The following is a 22,763-nucleotide window of genomic DNA, read 5'->3' on the forward strand; positions in this document are numbered from 1 at the left end:
TAAAAAAAGAGGTGATTTACAATAAGTTATAAGAGAATATGCAGCTGTAGATGAACCAAATTGTTTAATGTGTGTTTCTGGACTCCCCCTCGTTTCCCATTCTATAATGAGATCTCTGCCATGGAGCTGTTATTCATCACGGCCTACTGGGGTACATTTAATCTTGATTACAATGGCAATTTTATCTTGCTTTGTAAACATCTCATGAGATGTATTCTTGTTCAACATCAAACTTCTCTGCATTCAGAAAGACCTTTGCTTTTGTTGCAAAATGAAGTGAAGAAAAAGGTCATTTTTCAGAAGGTTTTGTACTTTAAGTAAATAATATCAAGATGACTGATCACTAAAATACTGATGCCTTTTTTCTATTTTTTTATGCTATACACGATCACATGTCACACACTTTGTCTGGAAGATGGAAAAGCCTCGTGTGTGCATTTCAGCAGTTAAAATAATAATTTGCTTTATTTTATTTATTTTTAATATAAATGCACTACTGTTCAAAAGTTTTGGGGTTGGTAAGATTTTTTAAATGTTCTTGAAGTCACCAAGGGTGCATTTATTTGATCCAAAATACAAAATCTCAAACATTGTGAAATATTATTACAATTTAAAATAATTGTTTTATTTGAATGTATTTTAAAATGCAATTTATTCCTGTGATATCAAAGCTGAATTTTCAGCACACATTATTACGCTGGTCACATTCAGTGTCACATTCAGAAATCTTTCCAATATGCTGATTTAGTGCTGAGAAACATTTCTTAAGTTCAAAATAACAGCATTTATGAATTAAAGTATTAATTAATAAAAAAAATTTAAAAAAACTTTCCACTTTCATATTGACTTAATTTCTAACGGGAAATTAGGAAATGAGCATTGCAGTCACTAATTAATTGCTTAGTCATTACTAAAACTCATTTGTTCAAGATCATAAGACATGACATGCAACTTGAAACCTGATCTGAAACCAGTTTCAATAAAAAGTACCTTCATCCAAAAACACAACATTTGGTTTCAGACAGTCAACATGTAATATTTTAAACTTTAAATCTAAATCAAGTGAAAACACCCAAGCTTTATGCCTTGAGACACACCATTAGTAAGGCATTTCATGCATTTAACAAATTTGATGGCAACACTGACACTATGTGGCTGCAGGGGAAATTGCATTTTTTTTTTTTTTTTGAATGGCTTTCATCAAAGCTTTGTGTATTGCACTATTTTCAGACTCCACTAACAGGAATATGTTTTGTGTGATCATTCATGAGAAACACTGAGAGGATGCAGAAATAGGACTCATTGACCTTTGCCTTTTGAGGGAGATGATAAATGAGGTCAGAGGAGTGGTGGCATCAGCTGATGACAGGAGGAGCATCAGTGGAGTCTGTGTAGCTTCATACTGGAAGGAGCCGCAGAGCTCCAGCAGTGAGTCAGAGCCACCATCTCAAACTGTCCTTGTTATAGTCTATTGCTGTGATCTCCAAAACACAGCAATACTCTAATAAGATGGTAGAGATCATAACTGATCCTGGACTAAAGAACCTATTTCATCTCTGCCATTTCCCAGCCAAAAGGATCACAAAATAAATTACCCATGAGTCCCCTCCGGGTACAGAGGGATTCGGAAGGCTCTCGGGTGGCTTATCTGATGAGTCACTTCATACTGGGAAAGAGAACTGATTCCTGTTACGCGTTAGTAAAGAAGAAAATAATCTAATTACCAGAAACTGAAGTCATAGTTCATGCTGTTACGCAAATCTTGAAATACAATAAAATTGGGGAAAAAATGAAATAAATACACAAAAAAACATCTGTTCAACAAAACAAATCCAGCAAAATATAACAAGTCATGATGATCTATGAATATGATTACTAACATTTGCATCTGCATCTGCTATATATTTCCATTGATACTCTTCATGAAAAAGTGAATTGTAAAAAGTGTCTATTAAGTGATAGATAGATAGATAGATAGATAGATAGATAGATAGATAGATAGATAGATAGATAGATAGATAGATAGATAGATAGATAGATAGATAGACAGACAGACAGACAGACAGACAGACAGACGGAAAGACGGACGGTCAGACAGATAGAAAGATAGATAATTATTTGTCGAACGTGAATATAAAATAATAATGTTAACAAGTTTCATATCCTAAGTGCACATTTAATTTAATTAAAGTATAGAGCAGTCATATTTTAAGTGTAGATTTATGATATTAATAAATATGTTAAACATGTACCATAATTACCATAAAGTGTGCACTTAACCTGAAGTCATAGTTCATGCAAATCTTCAAATAAAATAAAAAGGAAATAAAATTAAACAAAAATACACACACACACACACACACAAAATAAATGTGGATGTAAAATAATATCTTAAGTGCACACTTTAATATAACTAAATGTATGTGTGGGGGCTCTAAAATAAAAGTCATATCTTAAGTGTGCACTTATGATATTAATGATATATGTTTAACATGTAACATAATTATTAAAATTTGGATTGCACCCCTTTGCAGCAAAGGTGTAGCAAGACTGTTTGCACACTAGACCCTGTGTTCAAATTCCCGTCATTTAATCTCTGGGTGATCCTCAGCTTTAGTGAGTTACTGGCCTGAGCCCCTCTCATTATTTCTGATTGCTCCACTCTTTGTTCCTCTAAGCAGCGCTCCATAAAACTCTATGAGCGGAGATAGAGCCTGACAACCATGGTGTTTCTGAGGGGCCCTCGCTGCAATTCAGCTGGATTAGAAAAAACCACAAGTGGATGACTGCAGAGCCTGCCGTGCTGATGAGTATGTCCTTGTGAAGGACACGCAAGATAAACACCCTGCAGCTGGGATCTATTAGATCACCAAATAAAACAAATTGGTGGTGTTTTATCAGCAGTTTTGACAAGAGCAGACATTGCATGTCTACTGTACAGTATGAATCTTTGCTAAACTTCAGACTATCACATTTAGAGGTTCTTAGGATCATAACAATCCATGAGAGAGCCAGATGAGCGCTTCGGGTGCACAAACATGCATATCTCAGTGCTGATTTACTCCAGTTTAAAGGAGTGCACTACATCTCCTCCTCAACGTCCCTGTAGGTTGAGTTGAAGGACACCAGAGGAATTTTTCATAGCATTTGACATCTGAAACGTTCCCTGTCTGTAATAACAAGGGCTGCTCCTGCACCTTCTGACTTTGTGGTTATTTTTTGCTCTGATTTTGAAGAGCGCAGGACATCATTACAGTTCTTACGCAAGATGGTAAGCTCATCATTATGTCAGTCAGGGCTTTGCTTTAAAATGAAGACATCTGTTCTTCTGACAAATGGAATATAAATGATAGACTCAAATAAAGGCAAGCACAATGTCATCTTAAAGTAATATAATTTTAATTTCATACACTGATGATTGCAGAAATTGAGCAATTACTAACAACCTTTATTGCACTTTAATGTAAAAATATAATAGGGAAATTGGATATATATATATATTTTATATTTGCAAAACATACTATGGGGTTCAAAAGTCCAAGACCACCCTTAATAAACAAATTCTCGCTCTTTCTCTCTAAAAAAAATTATATATATATATATATATATATACACACACACACACACACACACATATTACATAATATAATATAAAATTATATATATATATATATATATATATATATATATATATACACACACACACACACACACACATATGTATATGAGTCAAAACATTGATCATGTAAAAACCAAAACTTATATTTACATTTTTGAAGAAGATAGCAAAAACTTGTAATGTTCATGTATTTTTCAATAAATTTTTTCTTTCCATTTTTAAAATTTTTAATAAAATTTAATAATTTGTAATAGGAAAAACATTTAAAAACAGGAAATAAGACTATTTTCACTAGTGGTCTCAAATATTTTAAGTTAATCATTTCCAGACATGTCATTCCAACACTAAAAGCTGAAATGAACACCACAAGGTTTTACAAATTTATGTTTTTCAAAAGTCTTCTTTTTCGAAAATGTATATATTTCACCAGAGTCATTTATACCTGGCTAGCTTTGTCTAAGGAAAGCCGTGTGTGTCAAAGGAGTAGCATCAATCTCTCAAAAAAAGGAAATGGAGGAGAGATTCTAGCCGTGAGGAGAACAAATAGGTTTTAAGAGCCCATAGATCTTTTCTCTCACTGTGGTCGTTTTTCTTGAGAAGAATTTTGTGGAATGCAATATTTCACTAAGCCAGAAGCTGCACTGAATACACTACCTATTAAAATTATACTTATGTATTTCTTAAAGAAGAGGAAATATTTTCACAGTTTAAATGAGAAACAGCACTGAATTAGCAAGATGGAGATGTACAGAATTATGCCATCCATATCCTTCAGAGTCTCTGTAGACTTTTGTTTGAATGTATTTGTGAAGAGAAAGAACACTGCCATATGTTTCTGGAATAGTAGAACCGCAGTAAAAATGACCCCTAAACTATTTTATTTGTTGAGTAATGACTAATGGGGTTTCACTAAAGCAGATCTCGCTTTGCTTGTTCAGAAATGTGTGGTGGTGTATTTCTGAAGAACTATTGACATGGGACTAGCAATTATATATAGCAAAGAAATATTGGAACGTGTCTGCAGAATTGAATCCCATCAGACAGAATGACTTTAACAAGTGGATTTTAAGAGATGTTGCATGTTTATTCTCCATTGCACCTCGTCTTGCACCAGTCACATTACAGAGAGTGGTGATAAATGAGTCAATTAGCTGTAGGCGGACTTCTGGAGTCTTGGATTAAAAGAGAGTCATGGAAGACTGTAATGAGCCAGGCGTCTGTCATTGGACTGATTTGTCAGAGAGATTAATGAGTGTAAATGAACAGCTTTTTGTGTGGAAGAGTGTAATACAGCCCAACAGTTTAATTGCCATCAAATACAGCTATCAGACAAAAGAGCTGCTTCCACAAACAAAAGCAATGATTAATATGCATTTATTAAATGATCCAGAAATGAAATGCAGCTGTAATTTGCAGGTAAAAGCAATTTGCTGTTTATCTGAAAGCTACACTGCCCCCTTTTGGAGACTTTCAGAATGGTGACACTCTCTAGAGAACAGCAATGATATACAGTATCATTACTATTTGCAATGTGGTGTATTACTAGCTCAGCAGAAAGTTGATTAGGACCCAAGTGTACAACATCTCTTAAACCATAATTCACCTGCGAGGTTGCCAAATCCCTGTCATGACAATTATAGCTGTAATCTGTAATCATGTAACCAACTGTTGCACCAGTAGTACATCTTTATGTCTCAAAACGGCCAGTGCATATGAAGAGAAAACACTCTCGTAACCCACATGACCCTGAAGTGCTATACTAATAAAGTCAGAATGTAAGGAACCTCCCGGCCCATTTTTACCCACTTCATTTGGCTGTATGTTGTGAATTTTATGGATCATGCATGAGCCAGACTGGAGCCCGCTACAGTCAGCAGCAGCTGGCAGTCACCAGCACAGTTGTTCTGCCAGTCTGTCTGTCTTTAGAGACTGAACATTTCTGAATAGAGCTCAGTGAATTCTGTCATGGCTCAGTGGTGGTCCAGAATTCAGATTGCATGCAGCAATTAATCAGGATCTGAAAGGTAATTTACCAGACTGCTTTACTGCTTCACCTAAACAATGTATTAGCTTAATTTTCTTCCTGTAAACCTAGCGTGACTTTGCTCAAAGACAGTTTAATGGCAAACAGGATGCATTATGCTCCCAAAATGTTGTAAGACAAGTGTTTTGGGCCAGAGGTAATATTAAACAGTATGTCAGAAACACCCATGCAAATAAATAAAATAAAAGGTTGGTTAGTTATGAAGCCACAGCATGTAGAGTTTAAGAAAAGTGAAAGGAGACCATGACGAGACTTTGGCATCATGCCACACTTGACAAGACATTTAACATGCTAATACTCAAACATTTAACTCAAAATGGCTGCAAACCTTTTATATTCTAAAATTACATTCTAAAGAAAGGAATTTGCTGGTTGGTTTTGTTAGAAGCCTGAAAAACCAAAAACTGGCTATGAATCTATAATGAAGCATTTTCCCTTAATGAAAGGAACAGTCAAAACCTACAGTGTGAGCAGTGACAAATTAATGAAAAAGAAAAATATAGACTATGGTGTAATGAATGAAGAATAATGAAGGCTTTGGTATACGACAGTTGAAACAAGTGTAATAAGATCAACACAGTAATGGTAGTTTTACCATCCTAAATTAACACAAGCCTAAGTATGGTTAACTGGCTAAGTGACAAAATCTAAACTAAAGACAGCGATAACAGAAGAGGTTTGGTTACTTTATCATCTTAGGCTCTTAAGTTACAGATGAGATTACGCAAGCATTCATGTCAAAATAATGGAAAACACCATGCTCATAAAAGGTGTTTGGGCACAGACCAAGAGTGCTGCATGGCCTTCATTACACATTTCTCTTCAACAGAATTCTTTAAAAATGAACTGAAAGAAAAAGGATCAGAAGAGGATGAATTTCTCATTTTGCCTTTGAGTTTATGTTTGGAAGCAACCCCAGACTCCTACTCTGAAGGGAGCTGTTGCTTTCAGACTCTTGATCTAACCCTAACCATAGCGGTTCCTGTTCTCTATGACGAGGTCATCTAATAAGATTTGATATGTAAAATGAGTTTTCTTGGAGAGCTTTACATTACATTTAGTGGAACACAGCTGAATTAAAGTAGTACCCTATTTTAGAGATACTTTCTTTGTCTGCCATGAATTCGTAATAAATAACAAATGTTTCAGAGATTGAAGTGCTTGTTTTTGCCATATAACCTAATATTTTAAGTTCTGAGCTGAGATCTGGGTCTATAAGCTTACAGGTTGTTGCTCTACAAATGTTATGGTTCTGTCAAGAGACAGATGGGAGATGACACTGCATAAGTATTACATGAAACACGACATAACCCATTATGTCCGTCAAGCACTGATGCTTTATTTACCATAACACTCCTCAACCCTGTAACAAATAAGTGAGTGCGACCTATCGTTAGGTTTGCTGAATGGAGTGCGAATTATGTCTGTTTATTCTTCTAGCTTATACTTCATAATATTTCTGTTGTGTTTTTATTATATTACTAAGTGTTACAAAGGCTTTTCCTTTCCTTTCAAATCATTGTATGAATGCTTGTGAAGTCATCATTCTTAAAGTGCTGCATTGTTTTGGGGGGAAAACAAAACCCCCAAAGGTCTATAACCCTGTGTGCCATGAACACTGATGTCCTAGGCATAAAACATAATCATTCTTCCAATCAAAACAGGAAACTAAATATGAATGACAATAGCGGTTGAGCGGCAGGACATCATTCAGGGTCAGAGGGCATCTTTCTGACCCTGAAAAGGCAGTGAACTCTGATCACAGACGCTGTGACGGCCATTAACATTTGCTTATGATGGGGTAAACTGAAAATATTTCCACAGAATAAGGTTGCTTTGACCCATTCTCCAGAAAGTAGATCATTACTCACAGATTTTTGATTTCATGCCCAGGATTAGAAAATTAAAACAAACAAACAAACATACAAAAAAAAAAAAAAAAAATGACTGTCTGGCATTCAAAGCCCATTTAATCTCAGTCAAGCAAACATGAGGGAATGACTAAGGAGACCCCTGAGCTTTTTTTAGCCATTGATAATGTGTTTTTTGGAAGGCACGCTGAGCACCCTATAAAACATAAATTTTTAAATTGTTATTTGATTAGCAAACACTCTTACGACTTCTGAGTGTTGTAATTTGTAGTCCTAAATGGCCTTATTAACCACAAGTATTTGCACTTTGATGGAACATAAATTAAATTGGTATGTATTCCATCTCCTTCATTTTATTTAGAACTTTAAATTATTGAATATACTGTACTGGTGAACCAATAATGTCCCACAAGCTGACAAGCACAGCCAACAGCTACAGTTAAACTCGTGTTTTCACAGACGGAGGACTGAACGTGCCAAAAAAGAACTCCCACCTGCAATATAAGTTTGAATACACGGATTTAAACACCGGCAGGATAAATGGATGGGGAGCCAAAAGAAACAAACAGACAAGAACAAGCGTATGGAGCCAAGGCAGTGGTGTGGCCATCCGCAGCTCATCTCTCACACTCCTGCAGAGCCCAGCTGAGCAGAATGACAAACAAAAGCTTTCAAAAATGAGCCACTGGGGCATTAAACCCTATTATTACACATGGTATAGATAAACATTGGCCATGTTCTGCTGTTATTTCAATGTCAAAGTAAAGGTTTATTCCTGCAGCCTATAGACGGTGGTTTTAATGTTACCACAGGAGCCCGATGTCTTCCCACAGAGGAACAGAAGTCCTGCAAGGCTGTGTGGTCATGTCAGCAAAGCTTTGATTAAGATTAAATGGTGTCTTCAGGTGATAATTTGTATGTATTGATTGAAACCAGATGAATTTTAAACCACATTTAACAGCTGTGAGTGTTTTAAATCACATCTGAGCTGATACTTATCATACTTATCAAAGTCGAAATGATTTATTCACCATACCTATTGGAATATAAAAGCGCAATTAATAGCATATTTATAGTCTAGACACATTTTTTTATATCCATAAACCCAATTAGTTTCAGTAAATATTCAAAATGTGTTTCGGTTAATATTATTTTGTGTTTACGTTATTCCAGATGTGATAAACTGTTGTGATAGTACACCATGTGTGTGCTGATTCTGTCATTAAATGCTAAATGACTATAAAAAACGTTTGTAAACAGAAGTAACAATGCAGACATTTCCATATTAAGTCTCTCTGACAAATGTTCTCCATCTGTCTTATCTGGGATGTCTGCTGACGCATTTTTGCCAAATACTTCTCAGACAAATCCAACATTGCATGGATTTTGTCTCCTTCATGGGAAAACTACTCTCTTTTCAGCCATGAATTCTGCTGGACTATGCTGATGTAATAATCAGCCTGTCACACGCTATGAATGTAAAAACACAAAGGGCTTCACACTTACAATATTTAAACAAAACTTTAGATTGACAAGCCACAATATCCTATTCCTCTCCAATACTTTATATCTGATTTGGACTGCTTAGAGACTGTAAAGACACTTTAAATAAAATACAAGAGTGTTTTTAAAAAAGCATGGCACTCCATTCCATCTCACCTCACCTACATGTGTAGGAAAGCTTCCCAGATTTGCAATTTTAAATCCAACCTAGGTTCATTGGAAAAATGTGCTTCTACCTACATTTTCCAAAAACATACACAATTCTCTGCAATGTCCAGATGAAATGAATACTATAAGCAGTAAAATGCCAACTGTTTTTATTCCTTGTCACACAAATTGATTATGGTGTGGATATTTGTGCTTCTACCTACATTTTCCAAAAACATACACAATTCTCTGAAGTGTCCAGTTGAAATGAACACTAGAAGCAGTAAAATGCCAACTGTTTTTATTCCTTGTTGCACAAATTGATTATGGGGTAGATGATGAACGTTTACCATAATGCATAACATAACCAGCTCCACATGTAAACTTGCTCGGTAGCTCACCTGGTACAGCATTGCACTTGCAATGTGGAATGCTTGAGTCCTGTGAAACTCAGTCAGGGCGATAAAAAAAGGTCAAAGACTTGGAGAAGCAAGTGAAAATCAGCAAATTTGTTTTTATCTTACATTTGCTTTTGTTAACACTATTAGTTAGTTTTAGGGTAGGGTTTAGTAGGTACTGTGTTATTTTTTTAAACGCGATAAGCTTTAGCCTTTTACCATCACTCTTCAGACATTTCATTTTCCAACTGCCTTGATACGTACAACAACCAGGTTTATAAAACATTGCCAGATTCACATTCATCATCTATTTCAGAAAAAAACTGAATGCTGAACAACTGAATATTTTACTTTGAAAGCCTTGCAAAATCCTTTTTAGAAAGGAAACCACAGGCATGTATTTCCAATGAGCCTCGGTTGTTTAAATCTAAAAGATAGGCTCCACTCATAGCAATAATTAAATTTTAGCCTGAATCTGGTGTGCATTTAAATGCAGTACATTATTTACTTTCCAAATAACAAATTCTAGGTTTTTCCAAAACAAACGTTTTAAGATGCACCAAATGAAAATGTGCTGATATTTCACTTGTAGTCCCTTTCTATCAGTGCTCACCTTACCAATGCACCAGGAGGCCCCTGACCTGTGTCCTGGCCCTGTGGCCCCTCAACCCCTTTGAATAATGTCCAGGGATCCCTGGAGGATGTGAGATCACAGCCTGCAGGATGTTAGTCATTAACAAAGACCCAGTGCTCCACTCGGGGACCAGGCCTAATTGTTTTTCTCTCACCCAGGTTAAGAAAGGCACAGCTGGTTCATGCAGATACATAATAATTTATGGTTATATGAATGTTGATTGAAGTTTGGAATCTATATTGCTCTCATTGGTATTTAAAGTTGTGTAAACCTGCTAAAGAATGTAAATCTATCTCACTATCTCTCTATCTATCCATCTATCCATCTAGTAGCATTAAAACAATTAATTCTATTTTTTATGAAGACAAAATAGTATAGATTGTATTCGTTACCAACCATAACATTTAGATAAAACTTCTAAAAACCATGAAAATAATCTATCGATGGTTTGTTTAAATGTGGTTTGTTCACAATAACATTACTTTAATCTTTGAGATCCACAATGATCCTTTGTACAAATGAGTTAACCTCAACACACAAGAAAGACGACAGTTCTGCCCATTAATGAGGTTTATTTATACATGTGGTTTTTATATGACTATAAAACAGCCAGCAGCCATGCTCATCCCACCCTGATGTGATGAAGTGCTCAACCTCTTCCCATGGTGCCTGTTTCAAAGCCACACTGTCTGTGCTCTGAAACTTTATATAGGCTATATAGTCTCCAATAGGCCCCTAAATGCTGCTTATAAACCATGAGTGACATCTATACTTGAAATGACAAGATATTGATCACTTTTAATGTCTTTTAAATGGTGTGCTGAGTTGTGAAGAACTAGAAACAATGAATGATGGCAAATGAAGCACACATTGGCATACTCCTCCGGGAGATAAAGCAATAGAATGTTGCCAAGGATGCCTGGTTGTTTAAAAAAAAACAAAAAAACATGGCATTAACCATTCAGTGATGAGATGAACCCTCAGGATCTGGTTCACTGACTGACAAGACGCAAAGCAGTAGTGGTGTTAAAAGCTTGTCTCGTTCTCTGAGCTGTAAAACGATCAGATTCCGACAGATCCACTCGGAGTCAAAGACAGGAGAATGTTAACATCTCTCAGTCTCTTAGCATTCCTTTCCTCTTTAAATGTGGTTTAATGGCTGACCCCGCTGACTGCTCCGGCTGCCAGAGTTTACGGAGGAAATTGAAGCCTCGCTGTGGTTCACAAACAGAGGCTTCTCTCTGTGACACCAACAGTTAGGGATCTCCTTTTTCAAGCCATGGTGGAGTCCAAACACCTCTCCAATTGCCTGGTACATTCACTCAGCCAGCCAATACTGCAAACCACAACATCTTGGAAATGTTAAACATTCGTTTTGGATGTTCATCATTGTGTCTGTTAAGTTGAATGATTTTCACAATATTGATCATTCATCATCTTCTTGCCAGCAGTTTAAAAATACATTTTAAAAAACGTCTGGCAAGTGACTAAAGAAAAGTTGCATATTTAGTGATTTTCTGTGCAATGATAGAACTTGTGCATACCTCTTTACCAAGTCAGAGACATTTAATTCAGTTAACTTTTTAGAAATTCAGTAAAGTTTTTTTTTGTCTTGTTTGACAGTAAATATATAAGCATTCTTAAACATTATTAATTAATAAATGTTTTATATGATAAAAATGTTTATTCTTAAGTGACTTCAGAGAATATATGAATATAAAAAATTAACAAACAAACAGGTATTTTGCAATTTTTTTTTTTCTTTGAGTGAAAGAGAACACCAATGAACAACAGTTGTTTCTGAAGAGGTAAAATGTTCCTCCATAATTTTACCACACTTAAATGTACATTGGTTTTCATTTACATTGCCTACTTGTACAAACACTCATAACATATTCCATCATACTCTTGCCAGCTGCACAAATATGAATTGGTGGACCTTAAGGGAATATGAATTTCATTTCATGCAGAGTCGTAGCATCAGCCACGGGTCAGAGGTCTTAACCTAGCCAAACGACCGCTTTCAAGTCTCTAAACGGCAAGAAGAGCTTTCTCAACTACTTCTGGCAAATTCTGGTTCTCGGATAAAGTGCATGTAAAAGGAATGTTTTCCTTGGATTTGAATAAGTAAGTTGTAAATCACTCAAAGAGTTGCACTACAGTTGTTTTTAGGTTAAGTGATAACAGTAAAGTTTATTCAGTGCGTTGTCTCAGCGGTTGTTTATATGACTGTTTGTGAAACCGTAACTCTCGCCAGCATCAACAGAGAAATAAACCACTACATGAATTGCTCATAAAACTGAGTTACTTATGGAGCTCACTTTAGTATAGCATCTTTAATCACAATTGACAATATGACAGATTTAAAAAATGTGCGACACACAGAAAACTATATGATAAAATCTAAAGGTTAAAACCACACATGAAACATCAGCCAAGGCATTTGTTTTCTCTTTATTTTACATTAGCACACAAAAAGTGTGCTATATTAAGAATCCAGTATTCACTTGCACAGTAAATTCAGAAACTGTCTCCCGTGATGAAAACAGCCTCTTTCCTGTATGGTTTAACAATCTCTGCCATCAACGCTCATCTCCTTAAAGCCTTGTCATCAATAGCTGTGTTTATGAAGGCGTACGAAAGACCGCTCTTTTACCAAAGCACTTGTCTGTTGCCTGTCACCAGGTGGCAAGTTTATCTGAGATACATCTGGAGATAGAGCTCAGGCTGTCACTGTGGCCCGAGCACATGTCATTCTGCAGCCTCTGGCCCACAGCTTGCTCGTGAGCGCGAGAAAATGGCTTTTGGGTTAGTGAGCTTTCACAGGCCTGAACAGCAGGGAGGCACGCAGATACACAGACATTCAGCTGCTGCTCATAAAGGCCTAAATAACCTGTGCTGTTAAAATTACACTCATAATAAAAGATAATTATGAATGCATAAAAAAGGTTTCCAAAAGCATGCCAACTCTTAAATGGTAAACAACAATCTGACTCGTGAAAACTGTGATATGTCAATGGCTTTGTTGGGAAATTTAAAATGTTGAAACTAATGGGCTATATAAACATATACACTTAAATTTAGTTTACATTTAAAACAAGACATTTATCTAAGAAGCAAAACAGTTTGTTTGTCAGATATATTTCTTATATTAAGTTTGTTTTTTTTTCCCTTCAAAATAAATAATTTTATTTTACTCACTACATTTAATACGATTTTTGTTTGAAAAACTTTATTATTATTAACTGAAAAAAATATACATCTTTGTATAAATGTGTAGATTTGTCTTGTTTTAAACATGTTTTAAATACAAATTTATATTTAAGACAAATATACAAATCCAAAACTCTGTTAATAATAATAATAATGATAATAATAATAAAATATATATAATATATTAGATATTTAACACACTCCTTCTCTTTATAAGCAAATGTTTTTTATATGAGTCTTAGATGAGGCTGCTCAATATAAAGCACTTTTCACCATCATTGTTGTTTAAATTACAGATTACAGGCCAGTAAAAATGTACAGGCTAGACTTATTGAAATGACACACGCAGTCACTGTTTTTACCATTTGTCCTGCTGGATCTCAGAAACTGGATTCATAATCTACCTCACATAAACACAGATTACTCAAACTGAGCTTTGCATAACAAAAAAAGGAAGTATTTCTAATTTAGAGCAGGACCTTTGTTTCATTCATGAGCATTGTGCTTTTGAATACTGCGTATTAGAGTATTTTCAGGGCTGTGATCCTATGCAAACGCATTTATGCATAATGTTTATTATGTGTTAATGGGATTCAAGTCAGCACAGCTGAAAACCAGGTTTGCTTTTCAAAGGCAGACCTGCAACTGAAAACAGCAGATTATTTCAGAAGTACTTGACCATTATAATGTGCTTCAATAGAAATGAATCAGAGGTAAATTGAATCTAAAGATCTGTGTGAAATAAAAGCAGGGGGGGTGAAAGAAATGCCAAAAGGAAGAAAAGGAGACGGCTTATTTTACATTCACCCGAAGCGCCCCAAAAACGCACATCCAGCCTACTTCTACAATGGACGCTTTTGTGGTGCAAGTCAGGGGTTAACAGAATTCTGTCAGCATCCGGAGAAGACCCCTCTCGATGCAGTGGAGTGCTTTCCCTGCATTTCACTCCGGTGTTCTTTATTCAAACCTAACAAGCACAGCTCTTTTTGTGTGCGGCAGGCCAACACCAACACCCTTTTCAACAAAGCCTCGCCAGACAGACACATTTCGCCTGCTTTGTAAGGCATCAAAGAATTAAAAAGACATCATTCTAATTCAGACCCTTTAATATAACAAAATCATTTGCGAAAAGAGGATTTTGGAAAATCTCACTGATTTTGTGTCAACATTTTGTTGGGTTTGTACACCATGAACAGCCATACCGTGTATTGTACAAATCAAAATTTGTGTGATTGTTATTACACAGCACTTTTCAGCATATGTTAGCCTTTTCAGCATAAAACATGTAATGTATGGTAGGCGTAAGTTAGGGTTTTTGCTGAGGCCAGTGGTCTTTCTCATTGAAAAGAAAGGCCTTTGTCAACACCCTCTGCTTGCCAACTGGCACTATAATCCTTTCAAGACATGGGAACATGACGGGATTTTTAAGTTGCTTCTAAAGCAAGAGGGGCACTGATTGCACTGGAACGCTAAGCTCTTTGTAGACGGTTTTGCTCTGCATGCTTCATTGGTGGCAGGAACCATTGAAAGCTCTCCTCATTGATTGAGGATTTTTGTCATTGTGAACGTGAAATATTTTATGATTTATTTGCTTGTTATTTGTTTGGCCTATTGCACATTGCATATGACATTTCACATATTTAAAAAAAAAACAACAACATTAAATTAAATGACATTTTAATATAAATAAAACTAATATACAATACAATTAAATTTAGAATATATGGAATGTATAAAATATGTGAATAATAAAATATATAAAATATATGGATATAAATAAATCTCTAAATAAATAAAATATATGAATATAATAAATTATTATATATATAAATAAATAAATAAATAAATAAATAAATAAATAAATAAATAAATAAATAAATAAATAAATAAATAAATAAATAAATAAATAAATAAATATACAACTCTCTGGAATTGTATATGATTTGATGTAATTAAATAAAGAATAAAAAAATAAAAGCAAAACCCAAATCAACATATATTAAGACTTTCTATCGTAAAACAGCTGAAATATTCCATGTATGTGTCATAACTAGTCAGACTTAGTGTGTGGTGAAGTTTCCTCTGCTTCATGGTCCTGTTTGTGTAGCCTGTGGTGGGTTTACGACCTTTGGACCGGAAAGGTTGCCGAGTCCGGTCCATGTGTCCGTGTAATGATGGGGTAACTTAGAAAGTTCACTTATTTATGGCTCCCTCCCTCTTCCCTATGATGGCCACATCAAAGAGCACCTGCAGGGAGGCAAATTGGTGTTAAGTGGAGGACCTCCTGTGGATGCCTGCCCTCTCCATCATGATAAGAACACGGAGAAATCTGGATAGGATTTTATGGAGACCTGCCACACAGGAGCAGGAAAGTCTCAGCTCATGCCAGAACACTGATTCACCCCGAGCTGCACACACAGCTGGACACCCTACAGATACGCCTGCAGGAATGGCCCTTGCTGGTGCCCTAAACTCTTAATTAGAAGAATTAAAGGCCTTTCCCTCCTCTAAACCCTGAATACCTCCAATCAAATGATCTAGAGAGCAGATAAAGTTCCAGTGTTGAACAGTGCAGGAATTCATACTAGAGCACAATGTGGCCATTAAATGGAACATTGAGCAATGAATGAATGTTTTGTTGTAATGTATAAGGATATATATAAATATGTAAAATATTTTAAAATTATTATTATTATTTTTAAATATAATATATAGTATAAAAATAAATTATAAATAAATATAGACTACTTTATAATGTTTTATAAAATGTATTATAAAGTAACAAATATATTTTTATGTAACTGTATAAATTAAATTATTAAAATGCATAAATAATGTATAAATTAAAAGCTTTTTATTTATTATATATTTATTTCTTTGGTTATGTACTTATGCTCTGCATAGTTATAATAATAAAGATGTAATCACACACACAGACACAAAAAATTTAATTTTAAAATTAGTATTATTATTTAATTTTTAAATAAATTCTATAGCTATATTATATAACAAATAAAATATAAATAAATATAGACTATTTTAAAATGTTTTATAAAATGTATTGTAAAATTAAGAATGTGTTTTTATCGAACAGTATAACTGAAATTATTAAAATGCATAAATTGTGTATAAATTAAAATAATTAACTATTTCTTTGGTTATGTACTTACGCTCTGAACAAGAGTAATAAAACTGCAATCTAATCTAACCTTACTTATGTGTTATTAACAGCTAAAAATGTATTAATGAGGCTCTGATTGAATTTTTGAGTGACCTGTTACCTTGATCGTTTTCAAAAGCAGACCGTTTTACAGGAAACCAAATTTTACTTGGTAATTTTGGATACTAAAATACCATTCCAGAGCATGTCTTGCAAGTAAATACAGAAATTCATGCTTTAATTTTGCACAGGAAAATTGATGATCTGCTGATAAAGTGTACAATAACACAAACGCCTGAAACCTGAGCGTGTTCACGTCAGCAAGATAATTACACACTTTTACTGCCTCTCTCGAGGCTGAGAATATATGCTGGATGGCTGATAGTCCCTCATGCGTCTTTCCAAGCCACCCAGAATAAAGACTCCTCAAAGAAAGAAGAAAAGAAATGACTGTGGAGTTAATTGAGAACAGAGCGCGGCCGGAGCGGCTAATCAAACACAGCTCTGGCAACAACCTTCACTCAGCTGAGTCCAAAACATTCTCTGCCCCTCTTTCTCTCTCTTACTCTTTTCATTGACTCAACCAGAGTTCAGCCCGTCATAAAGCTGGCCAGGCATCTGTTGAGTATTGCAACCAGGGAAAATTTGTGCAGACTGTGGAGAAACAAGCAGAGTAACAACCCCAAGCTTATTATATGTATTATTGCCATAAGAAAAAAACAAGCAGTGCTCCTGTACGAGGCACCTGTGTCCTGTACAAGAACCACAAAAACCTGAGGGGGACATTTACTCACAATCACTCAGATTATGTAAACACCAGTCACCAAAAGTCACATGGCAAAGGCCAATGAATCATAACAGCCATTAAGAAACAAAGGCCATTAAGGCAACAAAGGTCAAGCAACTGAAAATCGAAGTCACATACTATAATTTAACATCTGCTCTCTGTCAAAATACTCACCAGAGAATATTTCACCTTTACATAATTAATCAATTTAGACTTCAGCAGGACTTAGTTTACTTAGCGAGAATCATAAATGTTTTGTTTTTCATCATCAAGTCATTTTTTTGCCTCTAATGACGACTTTTTTTTTTTAATGTTTGCTGTTATAGACACATTGAGGTCATTCCTGCACAATGAGCTTCCTGCTCATCGTGACTGACAGCTAATGCCTGGACGCTGGAGCATCTGCAATCCTTCTTAAATGCGTCTTCTCCGTTCGAATCTTTGAAATCAAGACGAAAATGTTGTAAAGTGTGAACAGATGTAGATTTATGGTGCAGACGGGGCTTGTAAATAAAGTTTAAGTGTCAGCTCTGAGAAAGGAAAGTTTGATGGACAGCAGCATGTCTTTAGTGATGGCCACTGTGCTCTATACGAGAGTCTTTTACCTCTTCACTTCTACTGACTTTGCGCTGACACATGCTGATCCCATTCACAGAGTAAACAAGAACTCTCTGTGGCATTAGTCATGGTCTTTTACCAACAGATGACTGAATTCATTAAAGTTTCTCGCCTGAGGAGCTGTAGGATTGCATCTTTGCTTGTTTTAACTATTTCAATTACTATTACAGTTTGAATCACGTATTGCAATATTTGGGGAGAAAAGACACCAAAGGCAGATAATTATGCTGCAAATGAGTAAATATTTGAATATATATAACAAAAAGTGTCCTTAGCAGTCAATAAATCATTTATTTTATTTTCATACAGTTCACAGGAAGCCAGTTTGCAACTGAGATGGTCAGTGTGTTCAATGTAGACTAAAGAGAATGAAGTGTCAATTATTCATTTATTCATTTTGCAGAACACTAAAGAAGACTGTAAATGCCTTCAACATTTCGAAGAATGTTTTAACTGTTTTTGTGGTAACTCTATAGTTTAGGGACCAATTCTCTGCTTAACAGCTGCCTTACTAACTATTAATAAGCAGCAAATTAGGAGTTTGAGGCAAAAGTCGTAGTTAATTGTGAGAATTGGTCCCCAAACTAAAGTGTGAACATTTTTATCCATATAATAAAATTCAATGCATCCAAAACAACAATGGATACCACTGATGTTTACTGTATGGACAAATAATAATAATAATAATAAATAAATAATAAAAGCATTTTTTTAATCATTAGTTTTTGTATGAAAAATGTCATACATGAGAGTGAGTAAATGAAACGTATCCTGTACAGATTGAAAAGCATTCATACCTTTTTAAAATAAAACGTAAATCAATAGAATTGAAATAATTAATGTTTATATAATTGACTAAATAAATGTTAAATTAATAGTCTTAATTGTTATAAATATAAATAATGCATTATTTATTTTGTTGTGAGATTAATCCATTTGATCTAAAAGTAAGTGCTTAAACAAAATGTAATTCTTGAAAACTCTTTTTAGAGTTTTAAAGCATTTCAAAGTCATCTAATCTGCTAAATGTAACTACAAGACATGACAAAATTAAGATATAAACATTAACATTATGATTTCCTTTAATGCTGGTTTGACTTGTCTATAGTTAGAGAAACTAAGAACAAAATAAACTGAAATATAAATAAACTAAATACTCAGCCCATAAAATATATATTTTGATTCATAAATTGTGCCAGATGAGGAAGTTCACTTACTGATTGATAGATATCAAAATCTCTCAGAGGAAATCATCTCTAAAAGCAAGCCAGAGAGCTGAGAAGGAAGCTGTATGGGATCGCAAAGCAAACATTTACATTTACATTTATTCATTTAGCGGATGCTTTTGTTTAATCCAAGAGACTTACAAATGAGGAATGCTATATGGATCCTCTTAGAGAGCAGCCACTCCATAAAGACATTTTTGTCATTTTCCAACTCTTTGTGGCTCACGGATCCATGAAGAAAGACACTTAAGGGCTAGCCGCAGTATAGCGGCACCCTGTCTGCATGTCTGGGTCACACTTCACCTAGACTCACTCCGCTGCCTCTGTAGTGCCACTGCCTCAATCTAACAGTCAGCAGCTTTTGAAGAAGTCACAGACTGATCCGTGATCCCGAAACATCCTTACAAGTAACTGCTGTGACCTTCCTTCAAACAAATAAAAGAGCTGTCTAGTCGTAACCTTTTTTCCTGCTCTTAGAAGTCAGGGGATTTTAAGCAAGAAATGTTCTTGTTCACCCCGCTGCCTGAGGCACATGTTGGGCTTTGTGGTTTTAAGTTTCAGTGACAAAATAAACTTGTCTGCACTGTCTGAGCACGCTTAATATTTATGAATGAGCAAGACTGTAGTTTGTGTTCTTTGCTGTGACTGTTGTTTCTCGCTGTCAGTCGTGCAACATTAGTTGTAAAAAATGTTTAAACTTTCAGTATGAGTTCTGACTCATTTCAAATAACTTATCAATAACATGCTTGGAGCGATCAAGATATGTTTCAACATTTTTATTGCTTTTCTGACAAACACACAAACTTTGTGTTGTAACCCATGATGTCCTTTCATTTTGACTGCTATCAGGCCATGGCTCTGTCCTTCTCTTAACCCCTGTAAGCAACGCTGTCTGATTTAGAGGAAATCAGGAATCTGGTCTCATATAACAGGATGCATCGCTTCATGATGGCAGCGGACAGGCTTTCAGTGCAATAGGGCAATCAGTGTCCTCTCTGCAGGCAAGTCCTCTGGGTTCGGTGTTGTTGATTGATGTGTGCAAAAGATCCTTCTGCTCTGATCTACTCCCACAAAATGCTCTCACACCCCACTGAGTGTCCATAACCTGCTGACTATCTCTGTCATCACTCTGACAAAATCCAGCTTTAACACAATGTAAAAAACTGGAATACTGGAATAAACAAATAAATTCTAATGACGCAGTCTTTTAAATGACAAACATTTTGCAAAACCTTCTCTTCTTTATTTGATGCTATCACAGTCTTGTTTATTTATAAACACTTTATAAAGGCTGTTTATTTAGAAGCCTGCAGTGTCTTAAAAATAATTGTGAGTAGTTATGGCAATCATATGAAAGATTACATCAGTGCCTGCTTCTTTGAAGGCCAGGTGGCAGGTTCTCAGACAGTGCTGAAGCGTCCTGCCAAAATTCAGGCTTTTACGGGAATTCTAATTCTACACCAGCCCTCAGTGTTGGGCAACCACTTATAAAAAGACAAAAAAAAGAGGCAAAACGAACAACAAATGAAGACTCACTGACATAGGAATGAAGGCAGGATGAAAGCAGTATTCTGAAGTCTCACAAAATTCACGAACAAGTGAAGAATATACAAATAAATATTATGTAAAATTAATATATAGCCTATTTTTTTTATATCACATGCTACTGTTTAAAAGTTTAGGGCCAGTAAGAATTTGTTTATACTTTTATTCAGCAAGGATGCATTAAATTGATCAAAAGTAACAGTAAAGACTTGTGTTGCTTCAAAAAATAAATGATATTTCAAATAACTGCTGTTTTAACTTTCTATTCATTTTAGAATCCTGAGAAATGTTTAGCATATTATCTGATATTTGATATTAGCTTTAAATTGTAAATAATATTTCAAAATAAATATTTCAATCAGTTCAGTCAATTCAATGCTATAAGTGAATATAGACTTCAAATTTATAACAGTTATAATTACACAAAATTAAAAAATTTTTAGAATGTAATTAGAATTTAGATGATGTTAGAATGTAGAAGAAATTGAAATGTAATACACACCAATTACTGATTTGGTACAGTATTGTGAATCCTTAACATAAGAATTAAATAATGTAAAAGTCCTAAAAGGTACATTTACAGTAAATGATTTGACTTCTGAGAGCTCTTTTTCTTTTGAAACTCCACCAATCAGAATTCAGGTTCTCCAGATCTTCCCATGGGATACTGATGTCGAGAACTATTGAAGCACTGCATTGTCTTCACTATCAAGTGAATAGGCTGTCACTATTTTTTCGTATGGTTCTGCTCCATCTGTTGATTGGCCCAACCGGTGGTCAAAGCAGGAAAAAGTTTGTGACACAACAGAAGAGGTAAAGGAGCAGGCACAAAGGCACAGCCGGTTGGTCCCCAGCCACTTCTGACCCACAATGAACCAGCAGAAGTGCCCCCCGCTGGCCTCAATACCTCAATGGCTCCCTCACCCCAGGATGAGTCGTGCATGTGAGCCCTAATCTGGAACTTTAAAGCCACACTCTCATAATGTGTTCAGCCAATTCATTTTCTCCTAAGACACATTGGTATGTTGTCTAGCATGCTTCTTAAGATGTTGAATAAATACTGGAAACTTGTATACATCTACAGCTCTATGGGAGGGGGTGTAAACTTTTGAACAGAATGATGAGGTGTACACTTCTGTTTAAAGATTAAAAAAAATTCCATTTTTTTCAGAAGACAAAATAAGTACAAACATCCAATTCAAAAAGTTTATTTGTGAAATTGAAAAACTGAAAAAATAAGCTTTCCATTGATGTATGGCTTGTTAGGATTGGGCAAAATTTGGCTGAGATACAACTATTTGAAAATCTGGAATCTGAGGGTGCAAAAACATCTAAATATTGAGAAAATCGACTTTAAATTTGTCCAAATGAAGTTCTTAGGCTTAGCCTTGCATATTACTAATCAAAAATTAAGTTGATACATTTACGGTAAGAAATTTACAAAATTTCTTCATGGAACATGATCTTTACTTAATATCCTAATGATTTTTGGCATAAAAGAAAAATGGATAATTTTGACCCATACAATGTATTTTGGGCTATTGCTACAAATATACCCCAGCGACTTAAGACTGGTTTTGTGGTCCAGGGTCACATTTGTTATGTGAAACTACTTATTCCGGAAAGTACTAAATAAACATTAACATGTATTTTTTATGACCTCTCTTATTCTGTTAAAGTTTATGACCTTCTCTTAAAATTACTTTTGCACATTCTGCAATAAGTACTGTATGTAAACTTATGAGCAGAACTGCATGTGATTATGAAAATGACTAATTTATAGCATATCTAATTTAAAAAAACAAAAACAACAACAGCAACAACACCATTATGACAGTAGGAAGCTGAAGGGATCAATCTATAAAATTATATAACTATATAAATTATAAAAGCTAACAAGTTGTAGATATTACCATTTATAGAAATATTGGCCAAACAGAATTAAACCAAGAAGGATTCTGCAAAGACACTTAATCCGGTCTACCAAAGAAATGTGAG

At 35.0% G+C, this 22,763-nt stretch overlaps 1 protein-coding gene across 1 annotated transcript in view; it reads right to left on the bottom strand.

Annotated features, from left to right (window-relative positions):
• The window catches only part of rassf4a (Ras association domain family member 4a), a 160,883-nt gene that overhangs the window by 31,061 nt on the left and 107,059 nt on the right, over positions 1 to 22,763 (bottom strand). The window lies entirely within an intron of this gene.

Source organism: Onychostoma macrolepis, chromosome 13 (assembly GCF_012432095.1).
Source record: "Onychostoma macrolepis isolate SWU-2019 chromosome 13, ASM1243209v1, whole genome shotgun sequence".
NCBI lineage: Eukaryota > Metazoa > Chordata > Actinopteri > Cypriniformes > Cyprinidae > Onychostoma > Onychostoma macrolepis.